General features: G+C 44.1%; 1 protein-coding gene across 1 annotated transcript in view; it reads right to left on the bottom strand.

Moving 5' to 3' along the window:
• The window catches only part of LRRC20 (leucine rich repeat containing 20), a 1,483,106-nt gene that overhangs the window by 1,350,298 nt on the left and 113,130 nt on the right, over positions 1–19,678 (bottom strand). The gene's annotated exons all lie outside the window — the stretch shown is intronic.

Raw genomic sequence — 19,678 nt, 5'->3', positions numbered from 1 at the left:
CCTGTATTTTGTGGGATTCACTGAAAGGGGTGAGAGACAATACATCGAGCTGTTCTTAGAGGATTGGATTACCAAGACCATTCTCCCTAAGAAATTGTTCAAATTCTTTAACATCAGGAGGGCCCACAGGTCACTTGCTCCTCCATAGCAACCTAGAGTCATGCCGAGGAATATCATTGCCCAACTATTTAACTTTTATGACCGCGATCCTATTCTCCAATGTGTCTGTCTACAGGGCCCCTTGCTGTTCCAAGGTCATCCCATATTTGTATTTCCGGATTCCACACAGAGGGTAAAAGAACAACGTAAAAGCTTTATTAATGTCTAAAAAGTGCATGACAGAACTAAACATGAAATACAGTTTGATCTTCCCCACTAAACTTCGAGAGGAGAGAGAGGCAAGTAGACATGGGGAAGGGGCTTGAGTGTTTTTGGCCTCACTCCTTCTCCTGAGACCTTACCTCTATCAGAGCACACAGTTTTACTCTTCGTGATTTCATTTTAATTTCTGCTTTAGGGAATGGGGCAGCCGATGTTGGCTCCCGGCTGGCTTGTTGTTGGGCAGGAGGTTCTAGTTCAGCTGCCCATGGGGAGGGGGGAGTTCGGTGGAGTTCTGTCCCCAATTTTTCGACTGTTAGTGGTATTACACGTTGCTCTTGTGCACTGGGGTGTTAGCTACTACCACCAGTCTGCTATCAATCAATTAATCAATCAGGATTTATAAAGTGCTGCTAATCCCCAATAGGCTATCCTAAGGGGCGAGTTGAGGATGTTAACTTAGCAGCTGGACGAGGAGGAGGGACTCCCTCCATATACCTATGATGGGCCACTAACAAAGCATTTGTCCTGGAATGTCTGGGGTACAGCCCAATTTGAGAAGCGTAGAAGGATACATGCCTATTTGAAACGTTACAATGTGTCTATTGCATTTTTACAAGAAACACATATATGGGGTATGGGGGGACAGCATTCCTATTGTGGCAGGAGACAGAGTTCTCGGCGATACCATGAACCGTAACCAGCCCAAACCTCATACCAAACTCTATATGAGTACACAGCGTGACATGAAGTGCGAATTGTGCCTTCTCAACATCTGGAGGGACAGGCATCCAGGGGACAGGGTGTTCTCCTGCTATACTCCGGCGACCAGGACCCTTAGCTGGTTAAACTATTGCCTGATTTTTGGAGAAGGTAGTACACCTGTGACAGAGATCTCATACTTAGCCTGGTATCTCTCTGACCACTCCACTCTTCTTATGGGGTTCAGTAGAAAGCGCAGACAACCTGCTTATACCCCTTTGGCACCTGCAAGAGGAGGCACTAACAGACCCCACATTTGAGGCAACGGTTAGTGACGCATAACTTTGATGAGAACTGGGTCACATCAGGGAGTAGGGAAATGGATTGGGAGGTGATGAAGACCATGCTCCGGGGGATCAGCCTCAAGATGACGTATGGGGTTAGGCAACAACTGGAGTAAGATATCCAAGTGCGATAGAGGGACCTGAGTGACATAGAGGCTGTGCTTCCCCAAAGCCCTGATCAGTTAGTGGACTGTCATGAGACTCAGAAACTGTTGCTAAACTGGCGTCTGCTCGAGAAGCACACCTACACAACATATTTCCAACGGCTACATGCTGAAGTCATGTAATAAAGTCCCCGGACATTGATCCTTATGTTGCACGACCAGAAGAGCCACACATACTGCACATAGCATCCCATTAATGAGGGGTTTCACTCCCATTTACAGGTCACCTTATCTATGCGGGGGACATGTCCGGCAGATCGTGTTGAGGACTGGCTAAAGGGGGCCCTAATCCCACATCTCGAGCTGAATGCCTGTGTGGTCTTAAATGGCTCTATCACTTGGGAGGAGATTCTCTCCATGATCCGTGGGATCAAATGGGCAAAGACACAAGGAAGCAACAGTCTTCCCTTGGAATTCTACTGTAAGTATGCCAATGTACTGGTTGATAAGCTTCTGGAGATCTACGAGGAAGCTTCCCAGATAGGTAGCCTCCCATCCACAATGCATGAAGCCCCTATAGTAATGGTGCAAAAGCCATGTAAGGACCCGATGGTGGCCTCTGCATACAGACCTATCTCCATCCAAAAAAAGATGTCAAGCTCCTTAGTAGCATACTGGTGGCTCGTCTCCTCCCCTGTCTCCCTTCTCTCATTCATACAGATCATTCGTGATTTATACCGAAACGAAGTACTCTGCATAATCTGTGGGATCTGTCGCTATTCTTTTATTCTCCACATCTGCTTAAGGATGCATATGATATTGCACTGTTAGAGATCGAACAGTTGTTCGACTCCCTAGACCATAATTACCTCTGGCAGGTCTTGAGGAGGGCAGTTATGGGTCCTGAATACATACAATGGGTGTGATTGCTTTATGCCTCCTCCAGTGCCAGGGTGCACTCGAGGTGAGGTTTCCGACTTCTTCAGCATCCATAGAGGAACCATGCAGGGGTGTCACCTGTCACCACTCCTGTTTGCGGTCACAATGGAGCCGTTGGAAAGGAGACTGCACTTGGAGTTGGGTCCCTCGGGGATTACAGTGGGGGAGAACACTCATATGGTTTCCCTCTTCACAAATGATGCCCTGATTTATTCGCACCGGCCAAGGCATTCTGTGCCTCTACTTCTAACCATGCTGCAGGAGTTCAGAGAAATCTCTAGATTACGTGTAAACCAGGCAACATCTAAATTGTTTCCTTTGGGGTGTTTAGCAGGTATACCACTCGTGGAACTCCCGCCTGTGTGGCTTCCTTGGGAGTCTGATGGTGTCCGCTAACTGGGTATTCGCGAAGCACACATTAAACAATTGTTCCTAGAGCTTAATACTGGTGGGGTGGTAGAGGGACTGCACACTTATGTCCAGTTTTGGAAGGATCTCCCTCTGTCTCTTAAGGGCAGAATCACAATCGTAAAATGTATAATCATCCCTAGATGTCTTTATGCACTTCAAGATGATTCAGAAAAGGGGGTGGTGATGAACAGAGTGCCTGAATTAAGCAGACCACTCTTACCCAGTCCAAAGATCAGGGCTTGATCCATCACCGTTTTTTAGCTCACTGCACCATCCCAGCTCAGAACTTGGCTATATGCAAATTAGTCTGTTCCTGTCCCAGTGCATGATGGGAACAGGGCAAACCAAACTACCAAGCCAATTCTTATACTGGGAAGGAAACAAGCTTCCGGGGACCGGTTTCTGCAATTTCAGGCGTCCGTGGGATCAAATGGGCAAAGACACAAGGAAGCAACAGTCTTCCCTTGGAATTCTACTGTAAGTATGCCAATGTACTGGTTGATAAGCTTCTGGAGATCTACGAGGAAGCTTCCCAGATAGGTAGCCTCCCATCCACAATGCATGAAGCCCCTATAGTAATGGTGCAAAAGCCATGTAAGGACCCGATGGTGGCCTCTGCATACAGACCTATCTCCATCCAAAAAAAGATGTCAAGCTCCTTAGTAGCATACTGGTGGCTCGTCTCCTCCCCTGTCTCCCTTCTCTCATTCATACAGATCATTCGTGATTTATACCGAAACGAAGTACTCTGCATAATCTGTGGGATCTGTCGCTATTCTTTTATTCTCCACATCTGCTTAAGGATGCATATGATATTGCACTGTTAGAGATCGAACAGTTGTTCGACTCCCTAGACCATAATTACCTCTGGCAGGTCTTGAGGAGGGCAGTTATGGGTCCTGAATACATACAATGGGTGTGATTGCTTTATGCCTCCTCCAGTGCCAGGGTGCACTCGAGGTGAGGTTTCCGACTTCTTCAGCATCCATAGAGGAACCATGCAGGGGTGTCACCTGTCACCACTCCTGTTTGCGGTCACAATGGAGCCGTTGGAAAGGAGACTGCACTTGGAGTTGGGTCCCTCGGGGATTACAGTGGGGGAGAACACTCATATGGTTTCCCTCTTCACAAATGATGCCCTGATTTATTCGCACCGGCCAAGGCATTCTGTGCCTCTACTTCTAACCATGCTGCAGGAGTTCAGAGAAATCTCTAGATTACGTGTAAACCAGGCAACATCTAAATTGTTTCCTTTGGGGTGTTTAGCAGGTATACCACTCGTGGAACTCCCGCCTGTGTGGCTTCCTTGGGAGTCTGATGGTGTCCGCTAACTGGGTATTCGCGAAGCACACATTAAACAATTGTTCCTAGAGCTTAATACTGGTGGGGTGGTAGAGGGACTGCACACTTATGTCCAGTTTTGGAAGGATCTCCCTCTGTCTCTTAAGGGCAGAATCACAATCGTAAAATGTATAATCATCCCTAGATGTCTTTATGCACTTCAAGATGATTCAGAAAAGGGGGTGGTGATGAACAGAGTGCCTGAATTAAGCAGACCACTCTTACCCAGTCCAAAGATCAGGGCTTGATCCATCACCGTTTTTTAGCTCACTGCACCATCCCAGCTCAGAACTTGGCTATATGCAAATTAGTCTGTTCCTGTCCCAGTGCATGATGGGAACAGGGCAAACCAAACTACCAAGCCAATTCTTATACTGGGAAGGAAACAAGCTTCCGGGGACCGGTTTCTGCAATTTCAGGCATCGTCGGCCCGGCTTGCTTGAATCCTGATGGTGCAATGAGCAAGGGACTCACATCTGAGTATACCCTTCCACGCTTATGGTGGACAAAATGATTCAGAAAAGGGGGTGGTGATGAACAGAGTGCCTGAATTAAGCAGACCACTCTTACCCAGTCCAAAGATCAGGGCTTGATCCATCACCGTTTTTTAGCTCACTGCACCATCCCAGCTCAGAACTTGGCTATATGCAAATTAGTCTGTTCCTGTCCCAGTGCATGATGGGAACAGGGCAAACCAAACTACCAAGCCAATTCTTATACTGGGAAGGAAACAAGCTTCCGGGGACCGGTTTCTGCCATTTCAGGCGTCGTCGGCCCGGCTTGCTTGAATCCTGATGGTGCAATGAGCAAGGGACTCACATCTGAGTATACCCTTCCACGCTTATGGTGGACAAAATGATTCAGAAAAGGGGGTGGTGATGAACAGAGTTTATGCACTTCAAGGCACTTTCTACTTGATCCCTAAACACTATTTTAAATATCGTGATAGCCTTATAGTGGATCTTCTGTGGGCCCATAAACGTAGGCGTGTAAAATTATCCACTTTTAAACGGCCCTGGAGCATTGGAAGAGGTCCCTAGCCTGGAACTGTATTACATGGCGGTGCCTTTACAATATGCCGTTCATAGGCCGACCCAGGATACACATGGAAGAATGCCCTTTTGAAGGGTGACGAACATGTTGCCTGTATTACTGATGCGTGGGTATTAGGTTCCTCCGGACACACCCTATCTCATACATCAGGTGGCCTAAGTGTGGGAGGGGCGGTTGGGTGGGGCCCTTCATCAAGCGCCATACATGTCATGCCACTCTGAGCCCTGCAGCTATTTCGACAGATAGTGGAGTTCATGTCCATACAGTGGTGGAAAGATGGTGGTTGCAAAACCATAGGTGACCCATATCCATGAGGACGATTTGTCACACAGGATGAGGCTGTTAAATCCTTTGGCATGGGGATGGGTCAATACATACACTACGCCAAGATCTCTGCTACAGTGTGTGAGCTGTGGCCAGCCTTCCCGGAGGCCTCATCGAGTTCCAACATTCTAGTGACATTGTTGGGATTAGTAGGTCGCCATAGATTGAATTCCCACCAAACGTATCTCAACCCAAACAGCTTACACAATATATACCCCACCCGGTCAGATGCCTGTCCCCGTTGCAGAACCCTGACGGTGGACTTTTTGCATATGGTGTGGTCCTGTGCAAGGCTATCCTCTTATTGGCAATCAATGTTGGATAACCTTAACAGGGGTACTGGTTTCCATATACCTCTGGAGCTACAACAGGTGCTGTTGGGCCTCGATCCCTCCCCCTCCAACAAGAACCTCAGTAGGCAGTCTCTATTGCTGGGTTTGCTATTGGAGAAACGTAGGATAGCCATAAAGTGGCTGGGGGTGGAGGCCCCAAGGGATGGGGAATGGCTCAGGGATGTCTTCGAGTGGGCAATTGCTGAGGAAATACAGATGAAACATGTCAGGTGAGACGACAAACTGGAAGATGATTTGAGTCGTGGGCGGCCATATTAGCTGATCTGAGCCAGCCCCCCTCCTCCTCCCCCCAATGGCTCTCCCTTGGGGCTACCACTGTCGGGACAGCAGGGTCGGATGAGTGGTTCTCTGGGGCAATGTACCTCGATGTCAATATCTGTTTCCCCATCTCATAGCTGTGAATGGTTGCACTGTCTTGCAGCTATGTACAAGAGCAAGGGTGGAGTGGTGGGTAGTTGGGATTGTTCTTATGATCTTATTTTGATATATTCATGAACCTGTAATGTGCCTTTTGCTAACTAGCATCATTGTTTTTGTATCTTGTGCAAAATCCTTAAAGATCAGATAAAAAAAAGGATCACATTCGCACGCAAAGAAGGTCCTTTCAGTCCCAGGAATTGCCATTAAAATGTGTGCTATTTTCTTTTAGCCAGTGTTGCTTTATTATGTAGATAGAGGCACCACAAACCCCCAACAATAAAGTAATACAAAAACCATGGTAAACAAAACAAGTGATCCATGTTTTAAAATGTTTTGCATGTCAAAGCTTAAATAAAAGAAACAGAGAAAAATGTCACTTACGACACTTTGGTTGGGGATTGACTATTTAGCCATACAAAATCTGTAACAACACAAGCAAAAATACATTTTGAGTGAACTCCCTACTGACAACTTGGAACGCGAGTATTTCAACTACTGGACTACTAACAGAGCAACATTCCTTACAGAACCACATTCGCCTCTACAAATAATATGTAACAGTTGTCAAAAGACCACAGACATTTTGGAGTGTTAATTGAAATAGGAGGGTATTTTTGAACGGATTCATGGCTTGTCCTATGAAAAAATCATTATTAGTCTTCTATTACAGAAACAACTGTTTAATTTTCTGGACTTTAGTGGCTGCACAATTATTAATAAAAAGTTTGAATAACTGGGTTAATTGCGTGATTTACTAGTTCTGAACTGTGTACTGGTGAAAAGAGGTTGTCTTACAGGTTTCTTCATTATGTCGAGCACCAATGTGATTAACTTGCTTTAACCTAGGTCAGGCAGACACCGGCATGTCAATTTGAGGAACCTGGATCATGCTAGAGCCTCCATTATCCTGAATGGAAGTATTTTCAACATTTTAATAAAACTCCGCACAATGATCTATCAAGCTGGGCTAAACACATTTTTATTTTATTGGGGTTAACCCATCACCCACTCCCACTGGAGAGAATATGGTTACACATGGCCATTACAAGAATAATAGACCTGGAGAACCCACTGCTTTGATTTGGGACCTGGTATCCTGCTTCAACCTCCATCAGTGCTTGCTCCCACCAAGAGCATTCACTTAAATATAATACTTCTACACACGTCAAATCTGTTCAGCTAATCTGAGAATGTTGTGATATTATCACATATCTCTTGTGCTCCTTCTTAAGTGAGCTGAGGACTGTAAATGTTTTTAACGTCAAGGTAGCTTTCTTTTGCTAATTTACCCCATCCAGCATTGTGGTAGGGTAGCCTCTTCACAATTCAAATATATTGAAATCTCTATCGTTCAACCAGTTATTTGTAGTTCCAAGATCCACTGTACATTCAGGTCAAGTTCTTAGATCTGAAGGTTTATGTACACAATAATAAGGTGCACACCAAAACATTCCGAAAGGAAAGTGCAGGTAATTCAATCCTTCATGCGCTAAAATTGAGTCCGAGTATTCTCTACGCTGAAAACCAACGCAGGATAAGCAACTGCAGTGAGAACCATTCCTTAGAACAGGTCCAAGAGGAATTAGACAAAAGATTTTGAGCAAGAGGTTAATGGCCAAGCACTATTGAATTGTTCAAAGGCTGAGATTGAGTCAATACCTAGGGAAACATTACTGTTCAAAGAGAGAAGCAGTAAGGCAACTACTCAGGGAGCAGTGAAAATTATCACAGGCTACAATATGTACCACCAGAGAGTGAGGAACATCCTCAAATCACATTGGAACCTAATCTGTAGTGTCCGTCAGAATCTTGTCCCACCTCCCCCCAGGGTTTAGAAAATGCCAGAAATGCACTATTGGTCTGAACAAAAGTGAATTTGGAAGCCCACTATACAATATCCCTTTCAAGATCCGTCACACCTATAATTGTAAAAGTGACTTTGTGGTATATGTACTACAGAATTCATGCCCTAAGATATACGTAGGCAGCACACAACATTCAACACCTCAAATCATTCCTTTTCAGCAGTGAATTTACAGATACTGCACACCACATATTTATGATGACCCTTAATCCAAGGCATACACCATATTTCTGTAACCATCTGTTGTTCTTGATTATAAACAAATAACTACATACTAGTTGGTCTGTAATTGGTATTGCCTTTCTGAGGCAAATACTTTTCTGAAGATGTTTCTTATTTCCTATTGTTTACTTGGGTCCTTACTCATATAATTATATGTAACCACTGCCATTATTATTTCACTCCTAATGTCAGTCTTCTCTTTTATTTCAAAAACAATTTCTCTACTTTGTTATTTAGTCTGTTTATATGCCAATCTTACAATCCTGTGTGTTGTCCTCTTATAATTAGTTTCTGCTTCAAAACCATAGCATGTTTAGCATATTCCTCTCTAGTTGAACATTTTCTGTGAATATGCAAACACGGTCCATAATGCAGATTAACCTTCAAACTATATTTATAGTCACTAGTGAAATGAAGAAGAGTGTTACACTCATATTTCTTGTATGCAAGGACATTTTCAATTTACCTTGATCATTGTCTATACACATATCAAGGAATTCAATTAATTCGTAACTATACTTGGTCGTAAATTTTAAGCTTTCATCTTGTTTATTTATTCAGGGTTTTAAGTCCTCCTGTCCATTCTTAAATCCATTTTAGATGGATAAAATGTCATATATGAATGTGTTTGAGATGTTAGAGGAATTTCAGAATGGATTACATTCATCATATATAAAGTTGCCTCCAAAATGTGTGGCATTTATATTCACTAGAATTGGGGCAAAAGCTAATCCCATTCTAGCCCCTTTTCAATGTTTGCAAATAGTATTATGAAACATCAAAAAGTTCTCTATTAATGCTTATCTAGCACACTCCAATATAAAGTCAGTTGGTACTGATTCAGTATCTATTATTTGATGCTTACAAACTATTCTTCAATATGTTACTGCATAAGGCCTCAGAATCACAGTTGACTAACGTATATTTACCAGTCTCAAATGACAGACCATCATTTTCTTATTTACCATGGTACCATCTCACACATCAGAATGCATTTCCAACACAAATGGTCTTAGAATCTATTCTGTATATTGAGTTAGTTGTTATAACAGTGAATTTAGGCCTGAGACAATTCGTCTATAGAGTGGATTTAGTCCATCTGGAGTTATGTACCTTAGGCAACGCATATGAGACAGGTGTCTGTAGATTCTTATTCAATTGAAAGTGACCTTCATTGTCACTTATCAAACCATTTTCCCATCCAATATTCATCATCATCATAATCAAATTACTTTGTTCGGTTTCATGATCAAGAAAACCATAAAAGCACAATGTAAAAACCAATATAAAATAGCATATACAATAGATACAATCTCAGAAACAAGCCTATACAGGAGCCAAGTTTAAGTAATAAATACAAAGCGCATGAGAAATACCAAACATCAGTAATGTTGGAACACAACTACTAAAGACAATACATTTAAATCAGTAGCAAAAAATAAAAGTGAAAATTAGGGAGAAACTCAACTAATCACATCCCGCCCTCAGTTTAAAAGCAGATTTTAAAAAGCTTAAAACATGAAATACGATATTCCCCGACAGCATCTGGAGAAATATGAATGCAGACCGAATTTGTTTAAAGTTGGCCTGTTTCAAAATGGGCATTAGGTATGATTTTCTCGGGGTATCATAATATGGACAGAACATGCTAAAATGAAGCATGTCCTGCGGAGATGTACCATCGCAGCCGCAGGACGGGAGAGCTTACCCTCTACTTGCACCCCGAGGGTGAGATAAAAGTAAATAGAACAGGTCAAACCGAAACCTGATCAGGAGGAATCAATCATAAGAGTTCATTAAGCCAAGTATATATGGCTCCGCTTTCACAGTGGACCTTAAAATAACAAAGTGACGAACGCTTGGCTTCATGAGCTCCCTCTCCTCTCTTAATGAAGTCTGGTGCATGCTAAACGCCAATCTCAGTGTGGGAATGTCTATTTTGCGGATACCATCAGGAGCAGAGAAAAAAACGCTTCTTCCCAGATCAGTTAGAGTTCTTTTAATATATTTCATCCACGCTATCCTTAGGGATTGATCCAAGGATAAACAATCTTTTAGGATAGCCTTGTTTAACGAGTCCCCCTCCTTAACCCATATTTTTAACCATAATGACAGCGGGCTAAAAGCTATTTGGTTTGTGATGTAGGGCATGCCCAGCTCTTCGTGAGCAATGAAAGAGGGGATGCCCTGAGAGACTGACAACAAGCCTCTCATGAACTTATTTTCCGAGGTTTGAAAATCCTTGGTATCTATATAGCCCCAGATTTCATTACCATACAAAACGTTTGACACACACTTTGCCCTATACAACTCCAGGAGGGCCCCCACCGGTCCTTTGCCCAATCTTGCGGCAAAGTTAAAAATTGCGGTGGATTCCCTGTTAAGGTCGTTTCTCTTGCGGGTGAGTTGAGGGACCCAATTCAGTTTATCGTCCACAAGTCCCCCCAGGTAGGAAAAAACTGATGTTTTGGGGGTAGGAGTGGGCCCTACCCTAAAAAACATAAGATCTAGTAAACCGGGTCCCCAGTTGCATAAAATATAATTTGGAATTGTTCATTTTTTTATCCAAATCTTCCATTTAACTCAGCACATGAAGATAAAATGGTTTGTAAGCCCCTCTCTGTCCTCGCCATCAAGACGGCGTTGTCTGCGTATAGCAGAACGGGAATGCCTTGATGACCAATCTGAGGATAATCAGACTTGGTCCCAAGAAGAGTTCCCTCCAAGTTATTAACATAGAGGTTAAAAAGAAAAGAGGCCAATATGCAAGCTTGGCGAACTCCGATCCTTACAGGGATGGAACGAGATACATTCAGGTTTGATGAATAACCACTACTGCTTTTGTGTCACGGTGCAGGTCATAAAGAAAAGAAACCAACTCCCTATCTACCTATAAGGCTATTAGGATCTGCCATATTTACCCCTATTTACGCAATCAAATGCGGATGACAGATCCATAAAAGCCAGGAAGATAGTACCCCTAGGAGCGACAGGATATTTACTAGAGATTAAAAAGAGGTTCAAAGATTGTTCAGTGGTAGAGTGGTCAGGGCGAAAACCGTATTGGGCGTCCGACAGAATGTTATTATCAGATGACCAGGTTGATAACCTATCCAACAAGATTCTACCGACCACTTTTACCACTGAGTCTATCAAAGAGATCGGCCTGTAACAAGCAGTGCTGTCCCTCTCCCCCTTTTTGAAAACTGGCACAATGGTGGAAGTTGCCCATGAGGACGGGTGCCAAACCCAGCAGCTGCGTTGATTACAGAGGTAAGTACCGGAGCCCAAAGCAGCACATCACCCAGATAAAGATCAGGTGGGATCCCATCAGGGCCCGGTGACTTGTTACGAGTCAGGCCAACAATACCACGCCTCATTTCATCTTCCAAAACTACTAGTTTTTTATGGATCCCCCAAATTATGTGTTAGGTGGGCGGGGCAAGATCTCCCTTAAACATGCCCTCGAAATAACAGACCCATTCATTTTCAGTGATGTTGGCTTTCAGAACATTAGCTGCCTCTTCTCCCAGAATAGGGCTGCTTATGATGCTCCAGAACATAGCAGTACACTGATAAGTAGAAGCTACCATAAGGTTGCTCCAAGCTTCCTCCGTAAGGGCAGCCCTGCGGTTCCTAAGGGCTAGTTTATACTGCTGTCTGTGGATTTTAACTAGGGCAGCATTCCTCGGTGAGGCGTGAAGAGCTAGTTTCAGCCTCCTACCTGCGGGTGAGCAGTTTGAGTAGAACCATCTAGGCCCCCTCTCCCTCTGATCTCACTGGGACGGGACGGTCAATCGGTCAACAACAGATCCAGAAATTGTTTTGAAGGCTCGGATGATAGATTCGTCTGTCTCTGACTCCATATTCTGACTTATCAGAAAATCTACTCGGCACGTCTCCGATAAAGACCTATACAAGGCATCTGGAATAATCTGGCCGGATGTATGTCGTTACTACGCATGCTTTTACAACGCATGCCTTTACCACGCAACCTTTACAAAGCAAGTCGTTACAACGACTTGCGTTGGGGGGCACTGGATAGTGAATAGTTTAATTTACTATTCCAACTCCAGTCCCTGTGGATAGTAGGGAAGGTTTTGAATAGTAAATTAAACTATTCCCTATCCTACAGCGCCCCCCAGGGCAAGTCGTTGTAACAACTTACGTTGTAAAAGTTGCGTGGTAAAGGTAGTGCGTGGTAAAAGTTGCGTTGTAAACGCTGTTTACCAATCTGGCCCCATCTAAGACGTCTTCCTCCATCTGTTGCCCGTAAGACCACCTCTCCAATAGTGTGTCTTTTAAGATCAAATGAAGGCCAGATACCTTTGATGCATAAGGGGTTATGATCGCTATAAATACTAGCTAATATAGCGAACTCCGAGATCAAGTAATAAAGGGAAGTACAAGTTCAAATTAAATCAATAAAGGAGGGCTTCCGACCCATCCCTTTAAAGGTTGGGAAGAGAAATCGCAAACCAAAGAATTTAATTTCTCACCCTGCCTGCAATGTGCAAAATGAACACCGTCTACAAGAGAACAGGAGGACTCCTCCTTAGCCCCTGAATCCCCCTGCCTTGGGGCACCGCATAAGTATGTGTTAAAGTCCCCTATCAGGACTATATTACCAGGTTTACTAGACAAAACCTTGCTGTTCGTTACAAATGAACATAGGCGGGTGATATTACATACCTGGGGGAGGAAAGAAGTGGCATTATAAAGTTATAAGTGTTTAATACCACAAAGTCACCTCAGAGACCAAGAGATACATAAGTGGCCGTCCTGAACTTGATGGAATTGCAGGGATGTTAAAAAGCTTAAAGCCCTCCAGGAAGTAGATATTGTTAACAGTCCAAGCCTCTTGGAGAAAGATAATGTCATCTTTTTTTTATAAAAGTTAACCACCCTGGATCCAAAAGCTTTTTTTCCAAAACAGTTATGTTCCAGGAAATAATGTTAAAAAACTGTTTAACCCATCATATGATTATGACGGTTCACCTTAGCCACCTGATCCTTAGCAACCGATTGCGGAAGCAAATTGGATTTCCTTGGACACAGACCATCAAGTCAATTTAATACATCCAGAGGCTCAAATGAGTTAAATAAGGGAACCAGAGGTGGCTGTAAAGGCCAGCCCAATGGAGACAGAGTCAATGGTTTCCTTCGGTGCAACATCATAGGTAGGGATGGATAAAAGTAACCCAAGGGAAGTGCTCTTATGGAGGAGCAAAGGCCAGTTTTGTCACCATATGTGGCAGCATGAAGGATCCTTTCTGCCAGACGTGGGCTGTTAAAATTAATGATGATACAGCCCCCGTCACAGCTCTTTTTCAAGCCTCCGATCCAAGTCACCCTCCTGACCATAATAATGTCTTTTTCCAATCTATAACCCAAGGAGGTGTTGATATTGAGTCAGTGGAGAACCTTGTTCATAAATTGAAAATAAACCTCAGGAGTGTTGGGCTTTAGAACTAGCACATTGCGTAGCACTACAACATACGGTGTTGCCTCCGGAAGTAGATGGATGGAAGTTGGAAACTGGGGTATTCTGGCCTGGTGAGCAAAAGTACTTGGGGCAACCCCTTCTGCGACCCTTAGCTTGTGTGGCTGAGTCTCTGGAAGTGATAGTCTCTGCTCTGGGTAACAACTGGCGAGATGGCCTCCCCTGCAACCCCCTAATAGACGTTATGAGGTTGACCAATGCTGGTGGGAGGGCCAGGTGGAAAAATCTTGCTTGCAAGGTGGGGGTTTGGGCAAGGTGTGTGTTATTTGAAGCAGAAACAACGGGGGCCGACCTACTCGATACAGGCTCTACATCTCCCAGACGGGGGATAAGATTAGATGTAATGAGGGATTGAGACAGAGTTGAAAGGTCCCGCTCTATGGAAGACAACCTTTGTTTTAATGGTTCCACCTTGAGGTCTAAACGATCAAAAAGGGAACTCAGACCAGCCTCTAACATAACCTCCAGATCTTCTTTCGTCACAGGTACTGCACCCTGGATGATTGGTGAGGGTATGTCAACTTTGGATCATTTCACCTTTATCCCCCGCGGTGGTGTATTTACTCTTAGCCCCAGATCCACAAGGCTACACCCCTTGAACAGCTGATCAGGAGACTTTTATTTGGATAGGTAGCCTTCTCCCTGATGTAGTCCCCACATTTGGATTATCGTGACCCGGTTGCATGTCCAAGATAGTAAACCGTGGCGGAGAGGCTGATAGGTCAAGTCCTTCCTCGCAGCCCTGGTTCCCACTATGAGAGGTGCATGATGGGTGAAGGAGATTCACCAGAGACCGTGATAACCTACGGGACACAAGTTCAATTTCTTTTTCAAGGACCCCCTCTGCTCTTTTTAAAAATTAATCCATGGTACTGGTGATTGGAGCGGTGTGAACCACAGGCGTGGCCGACTTACACTTGCCCATTTTTCCCCAACCTGGGCCTTGCAGAAAAGAAGCGGATAACTGACCAGGGTAAAAGTACTCGGTCTTGGCTTGGACCCTTGTTACTCATGAGCCACGTGGAAGTGTGAAGATGTGCAGAGAACAGTAGGTGCAAGTCCGTATGTGGAAGACTTAACGAAAAGTTATGGTTTAATACAAAGGCACTCACCTTGCACCAACCAGGTCTGCAGAATCTGGTGAAAGGCAGAGTTTGAAAAGTCCGATCACCGTGATTCACATTTGTTTTTCTAAAAACTTGGTATTTTTTTACTAGAACACATAAATCATTTTTTATCTGTATACCTAACCTTATGAATTCTGCCTTGCAATATTCCTTCATCATTTTACCATGTCTTACAGGACCCATCTTACATGGTCCCAGTAAAATACATCTTTCATACATCTTTCAAGTAATATTGATACAGTCTTTGCTTAATAATAAGGGGCCACTTTTCTCTTTTTGACTCTGACATATTTCCTTCAATATTCTGTTCAGCCGAAAATTTAATCTTACCATAATAACCTGTTAGTTCAATCCAAGGTAGGGATATTATTACTTATTTCATAAATATAAGACCCCCTGAATTACACCCTGAGCTCAAAGGCTGTACAATAATATTCCATTATTGTGGTTGGCCAAAGAAAAGATTGGTATGTAGGTCCAAATATTCAACAATTCAAATATATTTATACCTCTCTAATTCAATCAATTATTTATATGGATTAGCCTCTTAGATGGGGCCTGGCCTTCGACTTTATGTTCTTCAAGCAATAATATTTGTTCCTATAGACATTAATTGGAAGTTAAAATAATCCTTGAATCAAACAGATCCTAATCCCAATTCCTGTTTTGTTACAAAATTGTTTAAGTCATATATATCTACTCAAACATTACATCAAATTCTTAGACATCAGTCACAGGGTTGTTTACCATGACAAACTCAGATGCAGCATTCTAACCAAGTTTCACAAAGTCATGTGCAGAAGACAGAGGAGGGGCCACCATAAAGATATTAGGAAGGCACATTAAGACCATGGTGCCAATTTCATCTATGACATCTTGAACCAAGTATACAAAATCTTCAACAATTTAAAGCAAATATCCAGCCCAGAAGTGCTGAGGAACATCTCCTGCACAACTCAAGAAAACTGAGGATTTGATGCTGTTAATCCATCTATTTTATTTTCCAGAGTTTTATATAGCGTGAACCTGACCCGATGGTATCAGAGCGCTGTACATGAGCACCAGTTGCGTTAAACAAGGACACATTAATTTTTGTTAGGCACAGGGAGATTAAGTGATTTGCCCAGAATCACAGGATGTTGAGCGTCATTGCCGAGACTCAAACCTGGTTTCCCAAATTTGAGATTGACCGTCCTAGCCGTTAGACCACACCCTTTCCTCTAATAAACAGCCATTGACAAGCTGAAGAGACATTATATTTGGAAGGCCAAGACATACTGTTGAATCTGGACCTTTTTTGCAGGATTATCCCCAAACTTCTTGCCTTCTTCCTATTGTTTCTGACCTGTTTTTGTTGTCTTTAAGACTCTGGGCACTTTACTACTGCTGATCAGTGCTAAAGTCTATATGCTCTCTGTCTAAATTCCAATGGTGATAGGTTTATCTATGATTGGCATATTTGATTTACTGGTAAGTCCTTAGTAAAAAGCACTGTGTTTGCCCAGGGCCTGTTAATCAAATGCTACTAGTGTGCCTGAAGCACTGATTGTGCCCTCCACGAGTAGCCCTGCAACCATGTCTCAGACCTGCCACTGCAGTGTCTGTGTGTGCAGTTTTAAACTGCCACGTAGACCTGGCAAGTGCACCCACCTGCCAGACCTAAATCTTCCCTTTTACTACATGGAAGGCACCCCCTAAGGTAGGCCCAAGGTAGTCCCATGGACAGGGTACAGGGTATGTAAAATGTAGGACATGTGCTTGTGTGTTTTACGTGTCCTGATAGTGAAATACTGCTAATTTCGATTTTCGCTATTGCAAGGACCTTTTCTCCCATAGGTTATCATTGGAGCTCCCTTGCAACCTCTTACAAGTGTAACTTCCAGTTAGTAAGAGATAGAGATTTGGAGTTTGGGGTTCCTGAACTCACATTATAAATATATGTCTTTTAGTGAATTAAATTGCGTGTTTGAAAATGCTACTTTTAGGACGTGCGAACAAAGAAAAACCAAATGTGGTGATGGACGGAGTGTTGACAATACAAACACTCACCCCCAGTCAACTGATCTGGGTTTAAAGAACGGTGATGGATTAAACCCAGATCTTTTGACTGGGTGTGAGTGTTTGATTGATTCAGATGCTCCGTCCATCACCCCCCCCCCCTTTTGTACCGCTTTTGGCCACCATAAGTGTGGCAGGGTATGCTCAGACGTGAGTCCCTTGCTCACTTTGCCACTGGATTCAAGCAAGCTGGGCTGAAGACGGCTGGAATGCCAGAAACCGGTCCTCGGAAGCTTATTTCCGGTCCAGGGAAGACATGGCTTGGCAGTTCGGGCTGGACTGTTCCCATGAGGCCAGGGTCAGACTGATTTGCATATAGCCATGTCTGAACTGGGGTGGCAGAGTGGGCCAAAGAACGGTGATGGATTAAACTCAGATCTTTTGACTGGGTGTGAGTGTTTGATTGATTCAGATGCTCCGTCCATCACCACCCCCTTTTGTACCGCTTTTGGCCGCCATAAGTGTGGCAGGGTATGCTCAGACGTGAGTCCCTTGCTCACTTTGCCACTGGATTAAAGCAAGCCGGGCTGAAGACGGCTGGAATGCCAGAAACCGGTCCTCAGAAGCTTGTTTCCGGTCCAGGGAAGACATGGCTTGGCAGTTCGGGCTGGACTGTTCCCATGAGGCACAGGGTCAGACTGATTTGCATATAGCCATGTCTGAACTGGGGTGGCAGAGTGGGCTAAAGATCGGTGATGGATTAAACCCAGATCTTTTGACTGGGTGTGAGTGTTTGATTGATTCAGATGCTCTGTCCATCACCACCCCCTTTTGTACTGCTTTTGGCCACCATAAGTGTGGCAGGGTATGCTCAGACGTGAGTCCCTTGCTCACTTTGCCACTGGATTCAAGCAAGCCGGGCTGAAGACGGCTGGAATGCCAGAAACCGGTCCTCGGAATCTTGTTTCCGGTCCAGGGAAGACATGGCTTGGCAGTTCGGGCTGGACTGTTCCCTTGAGGCACAGGGTCAGACTGATTTGCATATAGCCATGTCTGAACTGGGGTGGCAGAGTGGGCTAAAGAACGGTGATGGAATAAACCCAGATCTTTTGACTGGGTGTGAGTGTTTGATTGATTCAGATGCTCCGTCCATCACCACCACCCCCATTTGTACCACTTTTAGGAAGTGGGCTTTTTTTTTGCTTTACTATTCTCTGCCTCTGCCTGCAGACTCCCCGTCTGAGGGAAGGTGACATCTGGGCTGTTTGTGCATTTATCCTAGACAATCACACAAAGGAAGCTGAGGAATGTCCTGCATATCCTGATGGCCCATCACCAGGCTCATAGGTGTTGCTGAGCTACAGTGGTGGGAGGAGTTGTCACTGAGATATTAACAGGGATGTGCCTGTCCTCACACAAAGCTGTCTCCACCCCCTGTAGTGTTTCTGGAGCCAGGTCATGGAAAGGCAGGATCTTGTGCACTACAAAGACTTTCCTTTGAAGTTTGCCTACTTCAAAGGCAGAAACTGGTATAAGTATTGGAGCTGTGACACCATGTCTTCAGAACACTTCTGGACTAAGAGCAGATTCTGCCAAGAAGAAGAGCTGGAAAAGCTGTAGGAAGAAAACTGCCAGTCTGCTTGTTGCTAAGTTGTGTTGGCCTACTGCTTGCTGCTTCTGTCTTGAGCACTGAACGCCTGGACTTTGCTTTCTGTATACTGCTTGGCAAGGTTCTCCAAGAGATGGAGTGTACTTTCCTCCTGTTGGGAAATCTCAGGGTCATCAAAGACTTCATCTGCAGCCCCTGAAATCCTCTTCTGGGAGTTCTGGCCTGCCAAGTGGTGCCAATTCCAGTTCTGGGCCCTTGGTGGTAGTTTTGCTACCAAGGACTGAAGAGAATCCACGTACCGACCTTCAGCGCCGTTTTTTCCCACTGCAGCAACACCGTGCGTTGAAAAACCACCGCATCACCGTGGTGCAGCTGAAGAATCAACTCAGCACCTGTCGTGCAACTAAAATACCAACGCAGCCTGATTCCCAAGCACTGTCACCAACGTCCGCAACACCTGCTCTGACTCCGCATTTCTAACACACTCTACAACTTAAAACGGTATCATGATCATGTTAAAATGGTCTTGAAAAACCTCCACTGGCTGCAGGAGTATTTAGTTAAAAACATGATGCTTTGTGCACAAGGTCTTGTGGAGAGCATCCCCTGGATACCTGCAAATGGTGTCATACTACACCTGCCAACAATCTCTTTGTGACGACTTCAGACTAGATTCAACGAGGATCTTCATATGGCTAAAGCATGCCCATCAATCCCTAGGGGCAGAGAATGCCAAACTCTAGAATGCTTTGGATCCATACCACTTGCTATATCAAATCGAATAAAGCTATTTTGACTGACTGAAAGTATGAGATTCTGCAGGTGTGGAATTTTCTGAATAGTTACGGATTTGTGGCTTTTGCCACATAATTTAACCCCTGTTGCATAATTCGCAGATTTCACACAAAAAACTGATTAAGATACTTCAGAAAAATGCCAAAATGTGGCTCCATGCAATTGGAGGCTCTTTCTAGAGGTTAACTGATGAGATTTCGGTTGCTGATTGTCGAATTCCGATGTTCAACTAGTACTAATCAGCAGCAACT

This window comes from Lissotriton helveticus, chromosome 5_1 (genome assembly GCF_964261635.1).
Source record: "Lissotriton helveticus chromosome 5_1, aLisHel1.1, whole genome shotgun sequence".
NCBI classification, from domain to species: Eukaryota; Metazoa; Chordata; class Amphibia; order Caudata; family Salamandridae; genus Lissotriton; species Lissotriton helveticus.
Note: the sequence above shows the minus strand (reverse complement) of the source record. Positions and strands in the feature narration are given on the sequence as shown.